Genomic DNA, 14,212 nt, shown 5'->3' on the forward strand with positions numbered 1-14,212 from the left:
TAAGACAACAAACAACTGAAGCGTTGTTCCCATTTTTTTTTTATATTTTAACTTTTATAACACATATTTTCTAGACACAATAAAAATGATGAGGACAATATCAATAGTTACTATTTTAACAAGATTTTTTTTTTTTTTTTGTGGTCATGTCAATGCATTCTAGGTAATTTGAAAGGCAGAAGTGCCCTATAAGAAAAATATAAGTTTTTCATAATAGCAAAGTGAAAATATATTAAAACTCATAAGTCAACATATTAGAAAAAGGGCATATGGGTTTTAGAATCAGAAACATTTGGTCAAGTTGGAATCCCTGCTCTGCCACTTACATGGTTCTTGGAAAGTTAATATTTTTTCAGTCTCTATTTTTTATTAGAGAAAGAAAAACATATAAAAGCCCTTGCCTCCAGCAATTCCATTTCTAGGTATATACTCCAAAGAATTAAAAGCAGGAACTCAAACTGATACTTGTACAATAATTGTCATAACATTATTATTCACAATAGCCAAAAGGTAGAACAACCCAATCACCCATCAACAAAGAATAAACAAATATGATATCTATAAACAATAGAATATTATTCAATTGCAAAAAAGAAGGAAATTCTGATACATGCTCCAAAAGGAGTGAACCTTGAAAAGTACACTCAATGAAATCAGCCTGACACAAAAGGACAAATAGCATTTGATTCCACCTTTATGAAGTATCCAGAATAGGTGAATTCATAAAAACAAAAAATAGAACTTACTAGGGTCTGAGAGGGAGAGGTAAATGGGCAGTTACTTTTTATTAGAAACAGTTTCTGTTTGGGATGATGAAAAAGTTTTGGAGATGGATAATGGGAATCATTGTACAACACTGCAATGTACTTAATACCACAATGAACTATACACTTAAAAGGGATTAAAATTTTAAATTATATATAAAAATATATAAGTATTTATAAATATATTTATTACATATCATAAATATGATGTATATTTTAGACCATAATAAGAAAAACATTTGCTTTATGGAGTTGTGAAGATTAAATTAGATAAAATATCTAGTGCCAATAACTATCTGACCAATGCAACTCTGAACTCACTCCAATTCCCAATCCTTCTCTCACCTTTTCAGGAGAATAACATACACATTTCTAACCCAGTGCTGTGTTAATTCACACTGGCACAAAAAAAGGAGTCAAAGTATATTGTCTTGATAAGCAACATAGATCCAAATATTTTGAACAGTGAATGCCTGAACTGCTCATGGCCTTTCCATTAGATTAAAAGCACTCTCCAATTTCTCAATGAACTATCTACATTCTGCTTATACAAACCTCCCATGTTTTGAAGCTCTGTTTATTTCCTTTTTCAGATAGTTTTTCTTATCTCTTTGGAGCAATACTTGACATAACTAGGATATACCACAAATGTAGAAGGCACTGTAGGAGAACCCAAGAATCAGCCAGCTCTTCATCCCCAGGAAATAGAGTAAAGAAAAAAGATGGAAATATTGAGATTTCCTTCCAGAGACCAAAAGTCCCTCAGAAAAGTGCTCTCCAAGGGACACCCATACTATAATTGGTATTTCTGTTATTTCTTTTACCTCTTTTCTCCAACTTCTTCTACAGCCCTAACTGCTCTGTAATATAAATAGGTCTGTAGGAATGCTGACAACACTAACTCTATCTTTGGTCCTCCTGTAATGATCTCCCTTGGGGCTACATGCTGGAAGGCTTATTCTGACCCTCCCTAAAGTTGTTTAGATCACTCACAGATATCATACAGTTTCTTCCCCTCAGGCACAACAGAGGGCACCATGAGGTCTATGAAAGGTTAAACTCTTTGGCCTCACCACAGTGACCTCTGCACATCCCCTCACTCTATAAAATCCGTGGATTAAGGTTGAGACTCTGCAGAGAATAGCTGTGCGATGCCTGAATCATCATCTCGCCTGATGCCCCCATCTGTGAGTTTCCCTGAATATAACTATAAATGATATAAAGTGGCTTTCTTCATTTTTTGGTCTCAAAGTACCTTCTAGTTGGCAGGATACTTTACTGTTCCTCCTCCATCTTCTAACAAGGTCTATAGATATAGATATAGATATAGATATAGATACAGATATAGATATATATCTCACATACATATCAACAAACACACATGTATTTATGTGTACATACACACAAGTAACACACCCAAGAAGAGGTAAGGATGAGAAGGAATAGCAGGAAGTTGTGTGGGAATGACCTCTACTATCCTCTCTAGTTACTACTGTCTTTCGTCTTACTTTTACTTACAAAGTGAATAGCATACTAAGTCTCTTAGTTTTTTAAAGACTTTTTATTTATTTATTTGACACAGAGAGAGTACAAGCAGGGGGAGCAGCAGGCATAGGGAGATGGAGAAGTGTTCTCCCTGTTCTGCAGGGAGCCTGACATGGCCCTCAATCCCAGGACCCTGGGATCATGACCTGAGCCTACGGCAAACACTTAACTGACTGAGCCACCCAGGTGCCTCTCAATTTTTTTCAGTTCTTCAATTGATTACATTGTTTCCAACCTCAACAAATTTGTCTTTCAAAATTCACTAAAAACTTCCTTAATACAGAATCCTTGAGTTCAGTGGCCTCTTTTCAGACTTCTCTGCCAAGAAGCTTCTGTTGTGTTTGACAGCACTATTTGACCCATCATTTTTGGAATCCCTTCAACCCTTGGTGTCCATGATACATACAATCTCATTCCTACTCTGTAAGTCAACTCTGAACATCACTCCACTTTCTTCTCCTACATCCTAAATTGTGGGTTTCCCCAAAACTCAATGCATTATGTCCTATCCCCGTGTCCCTAACAATTTTGCTTTTGAAAAGCTAGTTACCTGTGCCCCTCCACTTATATCCTTTATCCTTATATCCTGAACTTTAAAACTTTTTTTCAGAAATCTAGTGAATATTTTGATTTCCATGTCGTGCTTTCAACAAAAACTCAACATTTCCAAAATCTAATTAGTTTTCTCTGCCTCTTCCTCTAAATTCTCTGTAACTTTCATTGACCCAACCATTTGCCCAAAGAATTAAACTAAAATTAAATTAAATTGATTCATCTCTGATTTGCCTAGTATTTGTTCCTTCAACATGATTTCCAGAAACCTCCCCTAAATTTCTAAACAACACCCTCACCAAGGTCTTTATTTCATGGTTACATTACTTAAATGGCCTTCAGTTAGTTTCCCTGATATCAATCTTTCTTACAGAATGCTGGGAAGACCAAACTTTGATAGTATAGTACCTAAACACTATAAGACCTATTTTTTAAATAAAATTGTGTTGGAAATAAGTAACAAAAACCTTTCATAAACAACTTGGGTTGGCTATTATTCTTTACTGCCTTCTAAATCTAATTTAAATTTATGTGTCTGGATTTGAGCTTCTTTGTAATCTGAAACCACTCTTTCCAGTTAACATACTATTCCCCAAGATATACATTACTTTCTATTATCATGTTAATCATCTCACTGCCCTCTCACTTGGTCACACTCACTTTTCCCTATTTAACCTCATGGTCTTTCTCTCTGCCACTCCTCTAACTCAAACAAAAGTAATTTCTTCTGTGATCCCAACTAACATTCCAATCCAAAGACACATTTCTTTTATCTAACTTCTTTGTTACTGTAATGTAACTTAAAACTTAGTGATATACTCTAGAATTACAGATCCTTAATTCACTAGTTTCCATTCTGATGGAGTTCAAAATTCACCTAACTTGAGTCTAAATTTTTGCTTTGCTATTCACTAGATGAATGGCTTGCCAAAATTTGTACACTTATATGAGCATAGTTTGAGTTTCTTCAAAGGGATACCAATAACCTTTCCATGGCATTAATAGGAATAGGGATAAGATGATATAATAATATATTAATTTACTATTATTGCTACAATAAATCATCTCAAATTTAGTTGCTCAAATCATGTAAATCCATTATATTTCTGGAGATCAAAAGCTTAAAATGGGTAGGTATGATCCAGTAATTTCAGTACTGGATTAATTAAAAAGATAAATGGACCCCTCTGTTTATTTCAGCATTAGATACAATAGCCAAGTTATAGACGCAACCCAGGAATCCATAGATAGAAGAATAATACAGACACAGAGACACACAGTAGACAATTCTTGAGCCATAGAAAAGAATGAGGTCTTCCCACTTGTGACACATGGATAGACCTGGAGGGTATCGAGACAAAGATAATACCATATTATTACCACATTATAATACCATATTATTTCATATATATGTGGGATCTAAAAACAAAAATGAGCAAACAAACAAAATAAATTCTCAAATACCAACAAACTCATGGTTACCAGAGGGGAGATGGATGGGAGGAATGGACAAAATCGATGAAGGGGATTAAGAGGTACAAACTTCCAGTTATAAAATAAATAAGTCAGAGAGATGAAAAGTATAGATAGGGAATACAGTCAATAATAGGATAGTAACATATGGGACTAGACTTATTGTGGTGAGCATTAAGTAATATATAGAATGATTAAATCAATATGTTGTACACCTGAAACTAATACATATCAATTATACTTCAATAATTAAAATTATATTAAATTTAAAAATTAAAATTATATGGGGAGGCAAACCTGTGCTTATTGTGGAGGCTCTAGAGGAGAACCCATTTCTTTGCCTTTTGCAGCTTCCGCGGGCTTTACACTTTCTTTAACTCATAGCTCCCTATCACTCCAACCTATGCTTCCATGGTCCCATCTCTCTGACTCTCCTGCATCCCTCTTTCACTCCTAAGGAGCTTGTGATTACATTGAGCCTTTCTGAATAGCCCAGGATAATCTCTTCAGGATCCTTTGCTCAATGGCACGCCCAACGTCTCTTTTACCATGTAAGGGAGTATATTCACAGGTCCTAGGGATTAGGACATAGATATCTTCAGGGTACTGAATACAGGTTACACAATAGATGTTGGTTTCCTTTCTCACAGCCCCTTGATTATAAATATAAAAGAAAATACCAACTCTTGTCCTCCTTCTACAGCTTTCCCCATCATCTACCATGTGCAGAGCTAATGGCAGATGTTGAATAAAAGGCTGTTAATTTTGGTCAAACTCTATGCGTGTCAGATTAAGTGGAACTGAATCATTCCCTCCTGTCTCTATTACACATCCTAGTTTGTAGATGTATCATTTGCAGACCCTAAAGTCTAGCACATAAAATAGTAAGGATATATTCCAATTCATTCTCAGCAGGACCTATCTAGCCCTACAATGACAATTTTACTCTCATTGCTTATGTTATGTCACCTAACTTCTCAGGTTCTCTTTATAAAAACTATGTAAGTTGCAGTCTACAGTTTGTTATTTCAACTAGGGGGTTGATGGAAAAAAGCATAAGATACGTATTTCCTCATATGAAAATAGATGTATTACAAACTCTTAGATTTTCTATAAATTAGTATGTAGAAAACCCATCTCTAATGACAAATGATCCTTTAAGGACATAAAATTTTTGTTTTTCTATGAAGCTGCACTAGGTGGTACACGACCTTGGAGCTCCTAAGAAAAAAATAAAAACTCAGCTTTATTTCCAAATATGTCTTCTTAGAAGACATATGAATATGAAATCCTACACTTCAAAGCAGAAACCATCTAGGTTAGATTTTGAGTTTTTTCTCTTTTTACATTTTTTTTTAATGATACATGTTTTCTTGGTCATTTCACAGCTCCTTTTCTGCTAGTGGAGTTTTATATATTATCCTCAGAACAAATTCCACTAAAGCAGTCTTTGTGGTCACATCAATTCAGCTATCATAACTGAAAATGAAACATGAAAAACGCATCTGAGCTAGAAGGTTTGTAGAACACACACACACATACACACAGTACTATGAATGAACACAGATCCGATGATCTCACTTCTTTTTTTTTTTTTTTTTTTTAAGATTTTATTTATTTATTTGACAGAGATCGCAAGTAGGTAGAGAGGCAGGCAGAGAGAGAGAGAGAACAGAAAGCTGGCTTCCTGCTGAGCAGAGAGCCCGATGCGAGGCTCAATCCCAGGACCCTGGGATCATGACCTGAGCCGAAGGCAGAGACTTTAACCCACTGAGCCACCCAAGCGCCCCCAAGTGACCACATTTCTATGTGGAATCTTAACCAGCCAAATATTTAGAAGCAGAGAGTAAAGTGGTGTTTACCAGGGGCAGAGAAGTGGGGCAAATGGTGAGATGTTGGACAAAGGGTACAAAGTTGCAGTGAAGTAGGATGAATAAATCTAGAGGTCTAGTGTGCCCATAATTCATTACACTCTATTGAATACTGGAAATGTGCAAAGAGTAGATTTCAAGTGCTCTCAGCACAAGAAAGAAAGAAAGAAAGAAAGAAAGAAAGAAAGAAAGAAAGAAACCAAATAAAAGTATGTGAGGAAACAGCTATCCTAATTAGCTTAACTGCGGTAGTCACTTCATGAAGTGTACATGTAAAAATATCATGTTGTACACCTTAAAATATGTACACTTTTTATTAAAAAGAAAAGAGATGCAGGGAGAATGAGTCTTAAATCAACCACCAACGTAATGTCACATGGGTCATTTAAAAACAAGGACTCAAAACCAGAAAGTCTTTCGCTGGCAGAAATGTCCCGACACTGAGGAATTATGCATTCAGAGATTAGCAGAAGATAATATGTCATACTTTGACCTTCTCAGACCTTACTTGATTGAGTCATATTTCTAATGTTGTTTTAATGTACTTTTCTGAGCTGAATTAATTGTTCAGTTGTCCCAGTACTACAGCTTTTTCTTTTTCTTTTTTTTTTTTTTAAACCAGAACTTTATCTAGTGTTTCTCTTTACTATTACCCGGTGCTATTAGCCTCTCAGGAAAGTGGCCACCAAGGCTTCAATGTTTTCACAGGCAACAACAGGAAAGTTTATTACCAAACTTTGTCAACAGACTAAAATGCTGGGCTGCACAAACTCTCTGCCATTTCTCTACTGGAGAAAAACTCAGGACTTGATAAAATGCTAATCTTTCCATGACATGAAAGCTTTTTGTTTGTTTGTTTCTCCTACATTTGAAGAATAATCTATATTATATATATTGTGCATATACAAAAATAGCATACAGAATATAAAATTCTAGAAAAGTTAGAGCTGGTTATAGAAGCCCAACCTATTTCAATCTGGAGAAATTCAATATCATGTATTACAACAATATCTTTCACAATGACCTTCCCCCTCATAAATCTATGACTTTTCTCTAATTGCCATATCGTTTAAATTTTTTTGAATAAATCATCATTCCAAAACGATGATTTATTTTTACTTATAAGTAAATATATTTACTTATTTTTACTTGTTTTTTTTAAGTAAGCACCTAAGAAAATAAATGATAAGACCCTTGTAAGTTGTAGTCAGGAATTCAGATCTGAACACAGCCTCTGCCTGCAAAGAGCTGTTTATCCAAATAGACTGGAATAAGTGAAATAAAACTGCTAATTTAGAATTCTGCTTCTTTACTGATTGAATTCCCCAAAGGATCACAATCACACACAATATATTCACAAGGTAGCTTCCAGGAAAGACAGAGAAGTTAAGTCAGGGTTACCAGCCCTGTATATGAATGAGCATACACTGGGTACCAACCAAAAACAGACCAAACATGTTCCATTATATTTTCCTGCAGAATTTCCATTAAAGAAAAAAAGTATCTATCCACAAAGGAATCTGGTAATAAAGGAAAAATACAGTACCTTTGTGTAGAACACAAGGTCTTGAAATATCTGACCCCCACACCTCTGTTATCTTATAAAGACGGACAATGTTGAGGGCAGGTGAATTCCTGCTGAGAATAAGAAAAAAAGATGGAGCACTTTTTACTCCCACAGTTCGGGTGCACTTGGGGGCCAGGAGGTCTCTTATTGCAATGACTCAGCACCTGCTGGACCCCCTACTAGTGACTCATTCATTCAGAGCCGTGATTGATTAAATTTACTATAAATGCAACAGAAGGAAAAGAAAAGAAAGGAGCTTTCAAAGTTCATTTTAAGTAAGTATTTGGGGGAGAAAGGGAGATATAAATTCTATTCTATGCTCTACCTCTTTCTTTCCCTCCCTTTTCTCCGCCCTCTTTCATTTCTTTATTTCAGACAGACCACATACTTATTTTATGTATTTTTCCTGGAGCCAAAGAATTTAAAAGCCATACACAGCTACACAAAGGGTCCAAAAGAATAATAATATCTCTCTATAAGTCATGTACTTGTTTGAAGCTCCCAAAGCCTTTCTTTTTTTAGAAGCGTGCTGAAACACTGATTGACTGGAATGTATATGTGATAAGAAATAAGCCACACATTGAGTATTGAAGTGGACTCTCCCATAAGGGCAAGTGAGGGCTTACATAAATCACCCTAGAATTTAATAGCCACGTGAACTTAAGACTAGTTATTTTTCTTCTGTAAAATTCAGGTTCCTCTTGAGTAAAGAGAAGATAATACTTAACTTATATGATTACTGCAAATTAAGCTGCAATGGTGGTATCATAATATCTACAGTTTAGTACCTGGTATATAATGAATGCTCAATAACAACTATTGAAACTATTTTTTTTTTAAAGGAAACCAATCAGCAGATACAATATGGGTAAGATTCCTAAAATCTGTTGATTGCCTTTCCTACTTTAGCAAATAGAAGACATTTATGATCTAGTACGTTCTCAGAATCATCAAGCCAAGCCAGAACTGCAGGTGTAAAAGATACCAAACTGAGTATCAAGTCAGAACCTACCTTTCTTTCTTCTTTCCCTCATTCCCGCCTTCTGTTCTTCTTTTTTCCCCCCCTTTCCTTTTCATAAAGAAATCTACATTGAGCAACTACTCTGTGATTAAACTGTGCCCTGTGTTTGATATAATAGTTTACTGTTTTTGATTCTCTTCCAGGAAAGTCACAGTCTACTTGGGAAAAGGCATAAAGCAGCAGTGATGAAATGCGAAACCAGTGTCATGACAGGTATGTTCTAAGATATTGTCGACCCATCAAAGAGCACACAGACATCCAAAGACTGCGTTAAGTATAACACACAACACTTTCAGCCTCAAATATGCCTTCTTAAGGCCATGTGCCCATAAGGAACTGCTTTCCTGATCTGGCCCACCTAGCACCAGAATTTTTAATTTCAGATTCTCAGGTTGGTCCTCTCAATTCTAAAAGTTCTTTAATTCAGAGCTTTATAAAATATACAAAAGGTTTCATTAAGGATGCCTGCGTTCTTGCTATGAAATGGGAATGACCCACATTTTATACCACAGCTGAACTAGGCAACCTAATAAAATAAACTACAAAAGATTTACAGTGTGATTCTAATAATAAGTTTTACTCTCTTCCTCTCTAAGGAACTGGTAAAAATCCTTAGCAGGCCAATGTTTTAGCCTTTTTTCAATTTCTTTTTTTGCATTGTCCACATTTTTCTGTTCTGCACTGTTCTGTTTGCCAGGCTAATGGGATCTAACTTCCTGATGTCTTCCATCCCTATGAACATGATAGCATTTGTCTTGTTCATGATCATAGTCACAGGAACTAGAACTACTGTGTGCTTGGCACACTGTAGTCACTCAACAAACATCTGATGCATAAGCAAAGGAATATCCTTTTCCCAAAAAAAACTTTTCCTTTCCACAAAACTGGCTTCTTTTTTTTTTTTTTTTAAGATTTTATTTATTCATTTGACAGACAGGGACCACAAGTAGGCAGAGAGGCAGGCAGAGAGAGAGGAAGGGAAGCAGGCTCCCTGCTGAGCAGAGAGCCCAATCCCAGGACCCTGAAATCATAGCCCGAGCTGAACGCAGAGGTTTTAACCCACTGAGCCACCCAGGCACCCCGGCTTCTATCTCTGTACAACTTCCCTGCCTTTTTTTTTTTTCCCCTCTTTAATATAGCTTCATTTCGGCTGAAAGAAATACTTCTGAATTGGGATACAGATCCAAAACTAGGGTCATTGGGCAGAAATATGGACACTTACACTGAATCAGTTAGAATTCTTTGTGTCTAACCTAGGGTCAACCCTTGCTGAGGGTTGAGGGTCTACTCACAACCCACCAGTGAGTAGAATATACCAGAACATAGAAAAAAAAGAAATGCGTGGATTGGTTGGGAGCTTCATGGTATTCATTATGTTGGGGTCTGGGTATGAAGGGCCAGGAAGGAAGCAAAGAGAATGTGGTAGGAAGCCACAACTGGAATCCTGACAGTCCTTCTGAGCCATGTCCTGGAGGTAGGCACAGCCCTAGGTGTAGTAAGAATGCAAAAATGACTCAAAACTAAATATTCCTCAAGATTTTTAGAAATAATTTAAAAACTTTTAATACATAATTTAGAAAAGATTTAGTGATATGGGAAATTTAGATCCTGCTAACAGAAGTGTAGCTTGGTATCAAAATTTTTGAAGATTTATTTAACAAAATACATGAAAAATTACTATAAAAATTGGTAACTTTGGTCAAGAGGTTTCATTTTGAGGAATTTATCCTAAGAAGAAGTAAAGACATACACAAAGATATTTTTGTATGTACAAGGATACATATGTACACCATGTTAATTATAACATGGAAAACACTTTAAATAACCCAAATGTTCTACAATAGTCTTGATGATCTAAATTATAATTTATCTATCTAACAGAATATGACGTGCTATTATAAATCACAATGTAGAACCTGTGTTCTCAATGGGGAGTTAAAGACACTGTTTTGTGGAGGTGAAGAAAATCTCACTCCTCATGTATATTAAGGACAGATAAATGTAAGGTATATAAACAGATACATAGAATATTTGTGGTATTAAAATTTGGGGGGCATGGCAATTAGGGGAGGGGAATCTTTAAAACTTTAAAACAAAAATGAGCAAAGGATGAGAAATACTACTGTAGAAGAACATTTATTAAAGAAACGCTTCTGATAAAAATTATAACCACAATACTCGTTCTTCTTCTTATTATAACAATAGTTAATCAGATGGGCCAGTGTTATGTGCTTTACATAAACAATGGTTTGGTTCTCAGAAAGTACCTATGAAATAAGTGTTATTGTTCCCACTTTATAAATGAGGAAATTTTGAAAGGCCATTATATTCCCCAAATGAGAAAAGTTAGGGACAAAAGGGTTATGAAATTTATTCAGTGTACTACAACAGTAGAAGATTTAGATCCAGGTCTAGGTTTGATTGCTAGTCTACTTACTCTTAGCCATTACGCAGGTTTCCAAATGGTGTAATTATATACATGTACTTGCTCACACAAATACCAATGAATGGAAGCATATAAATCAAATCATTAATGAAAATGTATACAAGTTTAAATGCTCGGATTTCTTTTCTTTGCTACCAAGTTTTCTGAATGTATTTTTCATAAAAAGTAAACAGAAAATGCTATATTAGTAATAAACCTTGCCCAAGGAACATTCAGATATTTAGAAGGGAAAAGATAGGAAAGCAAGTCGTTCTGATGGTAGTGGAAATAAATGCTACTTCCTTTACTCACTGCCTGTATTCTTTGGCCATGTTCCTCGGACTTTGACTATTAGCTAATAAAGAGAAATGAGAATATCTATAAGGATGAACAATGTCACAGGGCAAATCAAGCTTTCTTCCCCTCTAGCCTCATTCCCTGGGACATGTCACCAATTCCGAGGCTTCAGAGACCGTGTCCCAGGTAGTGCACTGTGGACATAAAAGTGACCTTGAATGCCATTAGGAGTCTGGATTAAATCTGGCAACTATACTGTTGAATGAATCCCTAATGACATTAAGTTCCATTTTTTTCTCTTTTCCTTTTCTTATCTTTCCTTTCAACCCTCCACTTGTAGAAGAAAAAGCTAAGAGATTTTTAACGTTAACCTCAGGGTTCATATTAATTGAATTTTTCTTTTATTGCTTGCTATAAAGATGGCTAGAGATGTCTCCTGTGTTGAAGGACTTATTAGCAGGGAAAATGGCATATTCTGCAGCCTGCCAGCAGAATTCAGAGCAGCCTGGCACCTGCCTTGCTCAATTAATAAGGGTTTTATCGGAGTGTACATTCCCCCTTTCCCTCTCCTCATCCACCTTGAACAATCATTAGAGCCAGACGGGTTCTGTTCTATGCTCCTGGGAAAGGCTTCCTCCCAAAGTCATCCTTCTCTGGGCCTCCACGTGTTGTGGCCCTTCTTGGGCAGATGGTGTCTGGAAGGCTTGATTGATAAACATGTTTAAATATAGAAGGCAATCTTTTCTTTGTGCCAAGCAATTACTCACCACCACAGATAGGACTGCCATGGACCAACAAAATAGCTATAGTTTATGATTTAACACATTGAAGACGAGGAAAATTATTAAGAAACTTCCAAATGTCAGTGTGACAGCAGATTCTAGAAAACATTTACCAGTCACCACTTTGCAAGCAAAGCTACCAAAATATAGGAAAGCTGAAAGTCACCTTGCCTTCTTCCCTACTCACTGTATATTCACAGTCCGGAGAGATCCATCTCCCTTTAAGGAAAATGGCTCTACCACAGAGCATATATTAAACCAGTCAAGCTACAGCTTTTCATCAGAACCTGACTGTTTTCTTCCCTCTACCTGATCTGAATGAGTAGAATAACCGCGACTGTCACGAGGTCTTTGTCATCTCGTGCGTCAGGTGCTGGGTTAAGCACTTTACCTACGCGGTCTTGTTTAATCCCCATGATAAACGCACTGGTCATCTCCCACATAATAACTGCAGTATTAAAGCTCAGGAAGATTAGAGGTGCCTGATTGGCTCAGTCAGTTAAGCGTCTGTGGTGATCCCAGGATCCTGGGGTGGAGACCCAAGGCAGGCTCCCTGCTCTGCAGGGATCCTGCTTCTCCCTCTGCCTCTGCCTGCTGCTCCCCCCTGCTTGGCCTCTTGCTCTTGCTCTCTCTCAAATAAATAAAATCTTTAAAGCTCAGGAAGATTAAATTGCTCATGATAACAGTTTATAAGTGCTAGAAGCAGAATCTGTGCTGAGGGCATTACGACTTTAAATCCTGTGCTTGTTCCGTGGGACTAAGCTGACCTCCATTCACCAGCAACTCTACCCATTGCAGGCCTTTGCAAGTCCTTGTCACCCCAAACAGTCCTAATTTGTGGCTGCATGACCAAACAATTGCAAATTGGAGAGGATCTTCTCAGGCAAGGCAATAGTTTCAATTTTCAAATTATGGTCACTGCATATTATTTATTAAGAGAAAAAGGTAGACTGACCCATATATACATATAATATAGAACAAAATTTAATATTGAACAAAATTTCTAACAAAAACAACAACAAAAACAGCTCACAATCAGAGGGAGGGGCTTTGGCATGGAGAAAGTCAACTGTAACCCGAGTTCGATACCCCTCCCACCAACAGCCATGGTTTTATACTGACAGTATTTGATTGCTTCTTGGCCTTTTGGCTAAGATCAAGTGTATATTGACAGTATTAGAGGTTTTAAAAGAAGTAAGAAACATGAAATTTCACAATAGGATGCCCCTTCCTAGTTTAATATCACAGAAAAGATTTGCACATCACATATAGACCAGCAGCCCTATGCACAACAGCTAACAGTAACCAGTGTGTATCCCTCCGTAGCCACACGTTTGACATCACTGCCTAACTTACTTTTATAAAAGCCTTATGGGTGGGAATTATCATTATACCTACTTTATAGATGAAATTAAGTCCAGAAAGGCTAAGTTAACTTATTCAGGAATCGAGCCCAGTTCTGCCCTGTTCTAAACCCATGCTTTTAATGTCGTTCTGTTGGTAAGTTTTCTGACTTTGGTATTTGTTTTTTTTGTTTTTTTTTTTTTCTTTATATTCCTATATTTTTATTTTTATTTTATTTTTATTTTTTTTTATTTTTTTTTTAATTTTTTATTTTTTATAAACATATATTTTTATCCCCAGGGGTACAGGTCTGTGAATCACCAGGTTTACACACTTCACAGCACTCACCAAATCACATACCCTCCCCAATGTCCATAATCCCACCCCCTTCTCCCAAACCCCCTCCCCCCGGCATTTGTTTTTACCAATCTCTCCGGGACAATGAGCATTTTTCTCTGAAGATGTCAATGGAGCATATAAGGACTCTGAAACAAATATCCATTCCTCCTAACTGTATGGCTCTGCACAATCACTTAAGGGCAAGAGCTGACAGTAAATGATTCAAGACTAT

This window comes from Mustela lutreola, chromosome 1, assembly GCF_030435805.1.
Source record: "Mustela lutreola isolate mMusLut2 chromosome 1, mMusLut2.pri, whole genome shotgun sequence".
NCBI classification, from domain to species: Eukaryota; Metazoa; Chordata; class Mammalia; order Carnivora; family Mustelidae; genus Mustela; species Mustela lutreola.